Source organism: Heterocephalus glaber, unplaced genomic scaffold (assembly GCF_053883595.1).
Source record: "Heterocephalus glaber isolate CG9 unplaced genomic scaffold, H.glaber_assembly_v1.0 deba00001463, whole genome shotgun sequence".
Lineage (NCBI taxonomy): Eukaryota > Metazoa > Chordata > Mammalia > Rodentia > Bathyergidae > Heterocephalus > Heterocephalus glaber.
The window spans coordinates 18,514,105-18,526,010 of NW_028258310.1; the positions used below are offsets into that span (position 1 = coordinate 18,514,105).

Sequence of the window (11,906 nt, forward strand, 5' to 3'; positions counted from 1 at the left end):
CTCGCGGGGCGGGGCGGGGCGGGGTGGTGGTGGTGTGAACTGTTCCCCGGCGTGGAGTGGAAGCCGGAGAAGACGCAGCCATGAACGCTTCACCCGAGTCGGGAGAGCGCGCAGAGGGGACCCGCAGGTGGCGAAGCCTAACTGCCCAAGGCAAGTGGGGCTCGAGAGGACCTACAGACACCCTGGACGTGCGGAGGGGAGAAGGCTCCCTAGGCCCCAGAGCTCGTTGGCTCGAGGAGAGGGGCCTTTCGCTCCTGGAGGTAGCCAGTTATCCGAGCTTCCCGCCCAGGGCCGTCTGCTTCGAGATGCCCTGCCTGGCCTGTGTAGACGATGAAAACTGCACAGGGTAGGGTTGTATTCCTGGGTTCTAGCTCTGGCTCAGCGTTGGCTCATTCTGTAGCCTCAGGCCGATCCCGTCTTTCATCCGGGCTCAGTTTGTGTGGTGTTGGGATCACATGGGAAAACCTAACAGGTTGAAACTCCTAAGGTGCTCCTTTCAAAATACCAGAGAGACGACACACACCCTGTTAATCAGAGCCCTCATCTTCAGACCCAGCCAGTGTTACATGTGTATTCTTTTGTGGAAAAGAATAGTTCCCCTTTCACCACACTTGAATCCATGAAATAAAAACACTCAAATTCAAATGTAGGATGTACAGACTTCCTCCCTTCCTCTTCCCCCAGATATGTGACTTAGGTGGGTGAAAGTGCCTAAAAGGGGTAAAGGAGTAACGGTTTCACCTACTTTTAGGCACAGGCATGTCCTGTGAAAGTTGTATTAATTTGTCAAACGAGTTTTGAGCCGTGTCAGCCACCATCTGAGAAGACAGATGAGTAAAGAGCATTTGTGGCTTCCAGGAATGCGTGGTCCAGTGGATTATGAGTGGACTCTGGAGTCTCACAAATCTGGGTTTGAATCCCAGCTTTCTAATTTTCTAGGTATGTTATCTTGTGAAGGTTCCTTAACCACACTAAGCCTCTTCATCTATAAGAGGGAAAATTGCAGGGACTTCATGCAACGGTGAAGCTTAAATAAAATAATACATTTAAAATGTTTAGCTTAGTTTCTGACACATAGTACACACCCAATAAATGTAATTGCTATCAATTACAATAGTGGAGTAGACATGTAAGAGATAATGTTCTTATAGAAGCAGGAGCACTGGGTTGTGGAAGGATTCAGATTACATTTGAGCTGGGCCTTTAAATATGAATAAGAGTTTTCCAGATGGGGAAGAGAGAAAGACATCACAGGTAGCAAAAACAATAAAAAGAGCCCAAGACTTTGAATATTGGCAAACTATTCCAAAAAAAACCCTTGTTTTGGGATTTGGGACAGCCACCTTCACACTGTTTATGTTACTCCCTCCAAATAAAATGAGAAATATGCTGGATTTGGCTCTGTTCCTCCTGGGACTTCCGTACCCTTCTCTCTTTTAGCCTGTCTGTATTTTGTTTTGTTTTTTGGTACTGGGGATCGAACTTGGGTCCTTGCGCTTGCACAGCAGGAGCTTGTCTGTATTTTGCTTCCTACTTCAGGGCTTAGCCCAATCCCAACTCTGCAGTGAAGACCCCCAAACTGCTTGAGCCTTTACTGCTGTCTACTTTTCCTAATTTCTGTAACACTTAATTTCTTTTTCTTTCTTTCTTTCTTTCTTTTTTTTTTTTTTTTTTTTTTGGTACCAGGGATCAAACTCAGGTCCTTGCACTTGTGCAGCAGGTGGCAAAACCACTGAGCTAAATCCCGGGCCTAGCGCTCAATTTCTTACTCCACATTTTAGCAGTAATTATATGTTGCCCCGTTATTTAATTGTCTTATTTGTGTTAGTCTCCCTAGTTGTCTCCCTAGTTGTCTCCCGCAGGGCAGGGATAGCATTTTCCTACTTTGTGTCCCTCATGGGGCTTGACATAACTGTCAGGCCATAGAATATGTTCAAGTAATACAGGTTGACTTGACCTAACACCTTGTGCTGATCATGATTGCAGCCAAGAACACCAGAGCCAGCATAGGATTTACTGACTGGAGTGGGAATTGAGGGCCCTCCCTGTTTGAAGTTAAAGGGTTTTGAAGATGGTGTGAGAGTTGAGAATGTAGCTCAGTGCCACAGCACCTGCCTGGCAAGTGTGAGGCCCTGAGTTCAATTCCCATACTAAAAAAAAAAAAAAGATGCTGTGCCACTTGCCTGTAATTCTAGCACTTTGGGATGCTGAGGCAGGAGGATCACAAGTTTAAGTCCTACTTGGGCAAATTATCAAGACCCTGTCTCAAAAAATAAAAAGGACTGGACTGAATTCAATCCCTAGTACCATACCCCCAAAAAAGGTTTTGAAGGAGAGGATAAAGCACTGTCCCTATGCATAAATGACTCAACAGACTACTTGAGTGAGGGGTAGATGATGAAGGCAGCCGGATCTCTCATTGCTAAGTCAAATCACTTGTTCAGTGTTGCCCACAGCACTCAGGAATAACAACCTGTTTACTTCTAGTTTTGGCTAAACCACCACACATTCTTTTCTCCTGCTCTGTGTTGGTGGGTTGTGGCCTAAAGTCAAGTTGATTCAATCCCTCTGCAAAAGTAAGCTGCCTTACACTGGGAGCCTATTGTACAGGGGCCCGCCCAGTTAATCACCTCTTTTTTTTTTTTTTTTTTTTTGGTACTGGGGATCGAACTCGGGTCCTTGCACTTGCAAGGCAGGCGGCGGAACCACTGAGCTAAATCCCCGGCCCAATCACCTCTTAAAATGTGTACACAAGCCCGCCACAGGGAGTCTTCGAGACATTAGTTGTTGCCTTGGTTTTTGTAAGCATTTTTTTTTTTTGGTACCAGGGATCGAACTTGGGTCCTTGGGCTTGTGCAGCAGGTGTCGAAACCACTGAGCTAAATCCCCGGCCATTTGTAGGCATTCTTAATTTGCATTAATGAAACATGTGAAAACTATATTGGTGTTTAAGAATGTCCAGAGTATATGACAATTTTAAAAACTGGGTGTGGCGGGCTGGGGATTTAGCTCAGTGGTTCCACTGCCTGCTTCACAAGCACAAGGTCTCAAGTTTGATCCTCAGTACCAAAAACAAAAAACTGGATGTGGTCTCTGACCTCACAGAGAAAATAGTATAGTGGAGCTGGGCATGGTGGCCCATGTATGTAATCCCAGCACTTGGGAGGCTGAGCCAGGAGGATTGCCATGAGTTCGAGGCCAGCCTGGGCTACGTAGTGAGACCCTGTCTCTAAAAACGAGGGCCAGGGATTTAGCTCAGTGGTTCTGCTGCCTGCCTCGAAAGCTCAAGGTCCCGAGTTTGATCCTTGGTACCGAAAAAAAAAACGAAAACAAAACAACAAAAAAGTATAGCCGGGCAAACAGTCAATAGGCAATTAAAATACAGAATGTTGTTTTAGTTATATATTGCAGCATAACAACCACTTCAACTTTGGCCTAAAACAATCATCTGATCTCTCACAGTTCTGTGAATTGACTGGGCTCAGCAGGGCAATTCTGCTGGCCTCACTTATGGTCTCTCGTGAGGCAGCAGTCAGATGGCAGCAAGTGGGACACTGCAAAGGCTGGGCCTTTCTCCTCCACGTGACCTCACGGGCTCTCTGTGCCACATGGCTTCTCCAGCTGGGTAGCTGAGCTTTATGATGGTTCAGAGCTTCCAAAATACAAAAGCGGAAGCTGCCAGGATTCTTAAGGCTTAAGCCTGCAACCCACACAGCACCACCTCTCCTGCACCCTGTTGGTTAAAGCATTTTACAAGGCCAGCCCCAAATTGGTATGGGAGGTGAATACTGGGAAATGTGGTTCTTCAGAGATCAGCAAGTTCTATAATGGGGGATATACAGGATGCTATGGGAACCCCAGGGGAGGCCTAGGCATGGAAGTCTTGAAGGCTTTTTGGAAGCAGCAGTGTCTAAAACTGACCAACCTGAATGGTGAGGATTAGGAACTAGCTAGAAGATGAAGAGGAAAAGCACAGTTCAGTCAGGGGAACACAGTTGGTACAGAGTCACAGAGAGGCAAGAAAGCGCAATTTAGCAAAGGACACACAAGCCAAGATCACTGTAGCTGGGGTAAGCATAGACAGGATAGTGACTGGCCTTTAATTTGGAGAGAGGTAAATGGGGCTGGGCATATCGGGGAAAGATTTCAGCAGGAGAGTGACCAAGTAGGTCAGAGAATCCAAGAAAGATTGCCGAGTGGGAGATGGATTAAAGAAGGTTAAGTCCTCATTTTCACCTTGTCCCTTCTAGGCCAGTGACCTCACCTTTGTCATTGAGGAGGCTGGGTCATCACCTGAGCACTGATAGTAGTTCTTTTTGCTTTTTATTAGTGAGAGTTTTTATTGTAAAAGAATACAAAGAGATGGAGAGGGGATGTAAGAGACAGGAAATGTAAAACGAATTAAGATGCTATGCACATGTACCAACTCACCACGATAAATGTAATCATTATGTACTGCAAACATATACTAATAAAAATTAAAAGTTGAAAGAAAAATAATAAAAGAATGCAAACTCCCTTATGTAAGGTTTTTTTGGGGGGTGGTACGGGGGATCGAACTTGGGACCTTGCGCTTTCGAGGCAGGCAGCAGCACCACTTAGCCAAATCCCTGGATAAATTTTTTATTTTTTGAAGAACATGTAGAAAATCTGCTACCTGATAAGGATCTGGACCTGAGGTTGGTCAGGTGGTCAAACAATTTATACTTAAGTGTGAAGTGTGTAAAAAAAAAAAAGCCTGCTGATAGGGAGTGGAGAGCATGCCAAGCTCAATGGATTTGACCCCCTCAGATAAAAAGATGTATGAAATTGAAATTATCTCTTCATTGCTAATGAAAAGATAATGTAAAGGAGGGCAGGGAAGGTCATTGAAAGATCTCCTACTCTAGTAAAAAGTCAAATAGTCCTAAAGGTTTATTTCAAAAAACAGCAGACCTCTGCTACCTGTCTCTGTACCCTCTAGTCCTATTTCTTAGAGGTGACTATTTTCAACTCTCTAAAGTGTCAAGAAGTGGCACACAAGGGCAGGGCTTCTGGAATTGGATTGTTTGACATCCAATACCGCTCTCCCACTCACTGTCCAGGTTATCTTGGTCAAGTTGATTAGAACATTTTCCACCTCAGCTTTCTCATCCATAAGATGGGACTAATGATAATTGTACCCTTCTCATGAGATCACATGTTTAAATTTCCAGGTGCATAGTTAATGAACAGTAGCTACATGTGGTGATGATGATGTGATGATGATGGTACAGAATCTAACTTGAAAGCAGCTCCAAATACCCTTGGATGTTAGTTGCACACTATACAAACAAATGTAAGGCGTGATTATGTTTTGGAGGAAATGAAAAGAACGTAGACTCAGTTGGAGAGGTCTGAGTCTTCCCTTTGTTCTAAGGCCAAACTCTGTTTGTTATCAGTCCCATTCCCTTCCTGTCTTTTCTAAAACTTTGTCACTATAATTATCCTGACCCTCATGTGAAAGCTTGCATCTCTTTACTCTTTTTCTTTTTTTGGTACCAGGGATCGAACTCGGGTCTTTGCGCTTGCGAGGCAGGCGGCAGAACCACTGAGCTAAATCCCCAGCCCAGATTTCTTAATTAACACACACTCTGCCTCCCATTTCTGCATAACTTCCCTGCTTTCTGGTCTTGTCTCCCAGCTTTTAGACCTGTTTTTCTGATGCAGGAGTCAGTAGGATAATCAGAGCCCACCTAAATAATCACTCGGGGGCCTTTGGACCCAGAGGACTTGACTCAGTTGACCATTCACACCTTAAATCTTACACATAAAACCATCCTCATCATCCCATTTCCTTATTTCCATCTATTGTACCCTTTCCCCCAAGCCATCAGGAAAGAAATCTCGAACTCAGGGGTAGCTCAACAGCCCTCCCTGTCCTCCCCCAATATTAGTTTTGACTCTTACTGCAAATGCTAGAAATTCATTGGAGCTAGTCTTTGAAAAAGTTTAAGTGGGCTACAGAGGAATGACATGGTCCATCTAATGGACCTCAAGGGCAAGAAGTAGCCAGAATCCAGGAAAGACCAGAACTATAGACTCTGGCCAACAAAATGAGCCCCTCCCCTCCTCTGGCCTATCTTCCGGATTTCTTATGATCTGCACAGACACTCCAAAGGTGTCAGACACCCCCACCCACAGCCAGTTACCAGGTCTGTAAAAATCACCATCTTGCGTCAGACCCTTGGATGTGTCTCTTCTCCAGCTTCCTTTGTATTGCATTTCCCTCATTTGTTTACCTCCTGATCATCTTTCTGCTTCTGTCACTGCTTCATCCTCTGACCCCGAATGCAAGCATTGCCCACATTTCCTTTCTATGTCGTTTGCTCTCTTCTGGATCTCACTTCTGTTCTATTAACTCCTAAGTGAGAGTAGAGTGATTAGATGCTTGGGTTCTGGAATTCTAATGGCCTGAGTTTGACTCCACTAATTTCTAATTGTGTGAACTTGGGAGAGTTATGAGTTTTTGAGTAATTCTTCATCTGTGAAATGGGGTGCATATAAAGGGCTTGGTATGATCCCTGGAACACAGAAAGGACTCAATATATGGTGACAATGATTAGCCTTACCTTTGTACTCTTTCCTGAGTTCCAGTCCTATACTACCTGCTAGATTTTTTTACTAGATATTCTGCTGTGACGTCCCATCTATTTGTCAGAATTCTCCAGATACTGGGGGAATGATGCAGGAGCACCCCCTCCTGACCACAGGCCTCAGTGGAGGAGATCCTGAAGAGCAGTTCTCCTGTAAACTCTCAAACCCTGGCCAAGTCTTCCACCCAGATAGGCAGACAGGACTGGCATTAGAGAGCATATGAGGAATGAGAATCCAACCTTTTAAAAAGCTACCCATAGCTGGGTGTGGTGATACACATTTATAATTCCAGCATTCTGGGAGGCTAAGGCAGGAGGATTACAAGTTCAAGCCCAGCTTGGCCAATTCAGAGACTTACCAGATCCCTGCCTCAAAAAAAGAAGCCCACCGAGTGATAAGAGGGGAGGAGGGGGACAAAAAAAGAATGAAAATGTGTTATGTACATGTATCAGCTCCCAATGATGAATGTAATCATTATGTACTGCAAACATACACTAATAAAAGTTTTAAGTAAAAAATTTTCATTTTAGGAAAAATCAAAACAAAAAAAGAAGCAGCAGCTCCCTGAGGTGAGATATAACAGCAGCTGCAGTGCTTGGGTAGGGTGTGAAGGGCGAGAAGACACCTAGGGCTGTCTGTTAGGCTCAGGCTGGGCCTCCCTCAAGAGCTGGGAATTTGGCACACAGGATCCAGAATTGCTCCCGTTTTTAGCTGGGCTCCTGCAGGTCTCCTTTGCACCCTTGTGAACACTCCTCATTAGGCTCCATGTGTGGAGTGGGATATACAGCTTTCCCTGGCCTCTCTGTCCTGCTGTCTACACCCATTCTCTGGTCCTGGGTGGTGGCATTCCTGTGACAGGGACCTCAGAGGGGGCAGTGCCTCACTGCTACCATCACCGAGCTGGGAGAGGGGGCATGCAGGGTTACCTCACAGCCATTTGCTTTGAGGCAGTGTGGCCAGATAGTTCAGGGGTCTGGCTCTGACTCAGAGTGGGCCATTTGAATCCTGCTTTTTCAGCCCTCAGTGAGTTGCTTCATTGCTTTATGGCTCATAGTACAGTAGGGGCAATGATAGGCCTGTCTGACAGTTGTGAGTTTTAGTAATATAGGAAAGCACTCAGCTTAGTCCACATACACCACTTGGTGCCAAGGGCCCTGTCCTTGTAGGAATGGCCATCCCCATTACACACTCACACACACACACACACACACGAGTGCGCATGCACACACAGCCTGATTATTACCCTATCTCTATTGTCCTCTGTTCACATGTCTGTCCTGACCTTGGGATTATGAGCTCTATGAGATCACAGAATTGTGTAGGTCTGTGTTCTTAGTGCCAAGCATGGGACCTGGCACACAGACCATCTTATTGAATGTTTACCGTTAAGAGGAACTGGTGAAACCATACAGAAGACCCAGGATTCCCACTGGCCTCAGAGTCCCACCATCCACTCTGGTCACTCACCACAAATGGACAACCTGGGCAGTCACTGTCCTGGATTGGGCATATTGCAGTGTACATAACAGGCTGGGCTCCTGGTCTCATGGAGTGAACTGTCCAGGTGATGGACAGTAAGATTATAATAGAACTGATGATGTATCTCAATTGGAAACCTTGCAGGGGAGGAATAGCCAGATTGCTATGACAGCACAGGGCAGAGGGACCACACTTTGGGGAGGGAGGAATCAGGAAAAGTTCCCAAATGATGTAACAAATATGCTGAGGCCCAAAGAAAGAGCAGAGTGGGTTGAGCAGAAGACGAAAAAGGGCCTTCCAGGTAGAAGGAACACACAAAGGACCTAAAGCAGAAGGGAACATGGTTACCTGGTAGAAGTCAAGGTTGATGCAGCTGGAGCCCAGTAATGAATGGAATCAGTAGCCCTATAAGGAGGGGAGCTGGGAGTATGGGTTATACAGAGCCTTATGGGCTCTGGTGGAAATTTAAGCTTTTGTTCTAATGGTAGAAGCTAATATTGGGCTGGGGATTTAGCTCAGTGGTGCTGCACCTGCCTTGCAAGTGCAAAGTTCTGAGTTCAACCCCTAGTAACCTCCCCCAAAAGAAGCTAACATTAATTCAATAGTGTGCACATGTGCACTGTACTAAGTATTTTGTGTGTGTGTTTCCATTTACTTTTCCTCCTGGCCCCTGGTGCTATTATTCCCATTTTACAGATGATGAAATCCTGACTCAGAAAGGTAAACTTGCTCAAGGTCACACAGTTGTGGCAGAGTCAGGACTTGAACCCAGACACCAGCATCCAAAGTCTGACCTCTTAACCCCTGCGTGGCCCAGGCTGAGAATTAAGGTAGACTTCAAGTTGTAATGCACATTTCTCCTCTGCCTTTCGTCGCCACTCCCTTTCCTCCAGATTGGGAGAACCCGTACACAGGTTCCCTGTGGCCAGTTGGGCTCCCCGGGCTTGACCGCCTTCGGGAGTGGCCACAGATTACCATGGCCGGGTCCCCAACCACGTGGCCTCCGGGACGCTGGCGCCGCGGAGCCACCCAGCACGGCTGCAGCGCGGTGGGCGCCTGTGTGCGCTCAGGCGGTGCCGCAGCAGCTGTGAATCCGGTGGCAAATCCACCTGAGGGTGGGCAGGGAGGGCCCCCTTCGTGTCCGGCAGGGGGCTCTCTGTCCTCGCGCTCCCGGGGCCCAGCCTGCAACCTCGCTGCCTGCATCACGTACCCTGCAGCCTTGAGGGGGAAAGCAGCCATCATTTCTGATTAAAAACGACTATTTTAAAATGGGTTTCATTCTTTATTTCTTTCTGTCCTCTCCCAGGGCCAGATAGAGGCGGAAAGCGACACCGAGAATCCATTCCAAACGAGCAGCCAAGAGGAGACGAGGCAGCTCCCAGATGTTGATGCTTTGTTTTTTGACATAAATCTTTGCACTCATGTGGGAGTTTTCATTGATTCATGTTCCCATCTGCTGAATTTCCTTTTATTTATTTAATATGGCTTTTTGGGGAAATCTTGCTCCGAAGCTCTGGAGGGGCATAAACCGTGGCAACCGCTGCACCCCTCCTCCCTCCTGCCAACCTCGGCTGGGGGAGGGGGGTCGGTGGTGTCCAGAGGGGAGCGCGGCTCTGCGCCCTCGCTGGGTGGCAGGCGCGACCGCTTGGTTACTTGGGGTCTGCCAGAGGCTGTAAACCAAGGAAGAAAGCAAGCGAGAGACAGATTACGCCGTGTATCTGCTTCATGTCCTTCCCTCTCATCCACAATAACGCGTTTCCTTCGTGCTAAAACCCTACTCTCGTTTTAACAGTTTGGAAACCAGGAAATATCTAACGGTGGATGTCCCTATTCATTGCGATAGCTCTATCTCCTCCCCTACTTGTCCCACATCCCTCGGCCCCAATACCCCGATCCACTCTTAGTGACAAACACCAACCAGCTCTGGAGTCAGACTTCTGGGCTTGAATCCTGACTCTGCTTTTTATAGTGGATTCCTGAGCAAGTGAGCTGCTCGGAGCCTGGCATTCTGTATCTGTAAAGTGGAGATAATTACTGCTTTCCAGCTACAGGTACATTTTACAGATGAGGAACAGGCTGAGACTAGTTAAGAGCCTGCCCAGCTGCTCCTCACTCAATCCCGTCAACCGGCCAGCCCACCACCCCAGGTTTTCCGGATAGACCATCTGCAGGCCAGAGAGGGAGGCCTTCTTTTCCAGGTCGCAGAAGAAACAGAGAAAAGTTAATGGTTCAGAACGCTCTGCTCTTTAGAACTATATCCATCTGACCTTAGATTATAGACTTGGGCTTGAAAGGAAGCTAGAGGTCGTGTTACCCAGTTTCTTACCTAATCTATGCAGGCCTCACCCACAGGCACAGTGACAGCCTTTTCTATTGAGGATGCCTGTAGGTCTTTGGAGATCCAGACTCTCCAATAAGACTAGTGGAATGTAAGAAACTATACTTTCCACAAACCAAGGCCCTTAAGACCTACCTATCCATGTCAAGGCCTAGGATTTTAATTACCAAGGCCTAGGGCTGTTATGTCCAGTCCTGAGTGGAATGGAGTTTCCAGACATCACCTGAAGTGTGAAGCTAGTCCATAGCACTACCCTTTGTGGGCTACATTACTTCCTTTTATCTGTCTATTCCACCCCATCCAACTTTCTCTGCCTGTATTATGTGGATCTCCTTGTTGGGTGGAAGATAGCTGGATAGCTGAGTCCAGTTGGTTCTAATCTCATCCCTTCTGTGCCTGTGGCCTTAGCCATCATCCATGCAGCTCTTTTCTGGAACCCCTAAACATGATAAGCAGGCACGATGCCTTTGTGTGTGTTTGGTACCTTATGGGAAGTAAACCCTCAAAATATGTTTAGTGAAGAAAACTAGATGATGTAAAGGGCACTTCTGTTTACTTTACTTGACAAACATCTAGGATGAAACCATTGACTTTTTCTAGAACTAAATCCTGCTCATTAGTTCCATGACTTACCCTTGAGATTGCCATGAGCTAGAAGAGAAAAATGTTTAGTCAAAGTAAACAGGGAAGAAATAAGCTCAAAAATAATGAAGAGTGGATAGGTGAGTAATATAGTAAAGTGGCTAATTATCCACCAAAATCTATTTCAACCTTTTCTAAGAGAAATTGAACTGGAGTGTGGGTATCCAGCCAGGGACTACATTGTCTAGACTGCCCTGCAGCTAGATAGGGCCACAGGAGTTAGTGAAGGAGTGGTATGGGACCAGCTCATGCCCATGAAAACTAGCACATAAGTGGGCTGGGGATTTAGCTCAGTGGTTCTGTTGCCTGCCTCACAAGTGTAAGGTCCCGACTTTGATCCCAGGTACCAAAACAAAACAAAACAAAACAAATCCTTACATATAAGTGAAGTCTTGGACATACTCCCATTCTTTTATTAGCTGGGTCTCAGACCTAGCAGCAATCAGGCCACAACCATGTACCCTACAACAAAGTGATAATGTAACCTTGATTTCTAATGATTCCTGTGGAACAGGACTCCTGCAGAACTGAAGAAACACTCTCTGCAGATCATTATGTGAGCAAGAAATGACCACGTACATATTTTAACTGAATTATTACTGGCTTTCTGGTTGAATATACCTTAATTAAAACAGAAGGCAGATAGTGAGTTGCTCAAGAGCACGGGTTTTGAAATCAGATGGGCTTGATTTATATCCCAACTCCTCCTGTTGTAACTTGTGACCATGAGCCACTGATGGACATTGCTGAGCCTCAGTTTCCTTGTCAGTAAAATGAGAGGGATTAATATAACATTTATCATAACCACTTGGGGAAATAGTCTTCAGACTTG

General features: G+C 46.2%; 1 long non-coding RNA gene across 1 annotated transcript; it reads left to right on the plus strand.

The window, feature by feature from the left end:
* The first annotated feature begins 19 nt into the window (after positions 1-19).
* LOC106010174 (uncharacterized) lies at positions 20-9,516 on the plus strand. The gene is made up of 2 exons (XR_015438867.1): positions 20-150; positions 9,401-9,516. It is a non-coding gene; the product is annotated as an uncharacterized LOC106010174 (long non-coding RNA).
* The last annotated feature ends 2,390 nt before the right edge of the window (positions 9,517-11,906 follow it).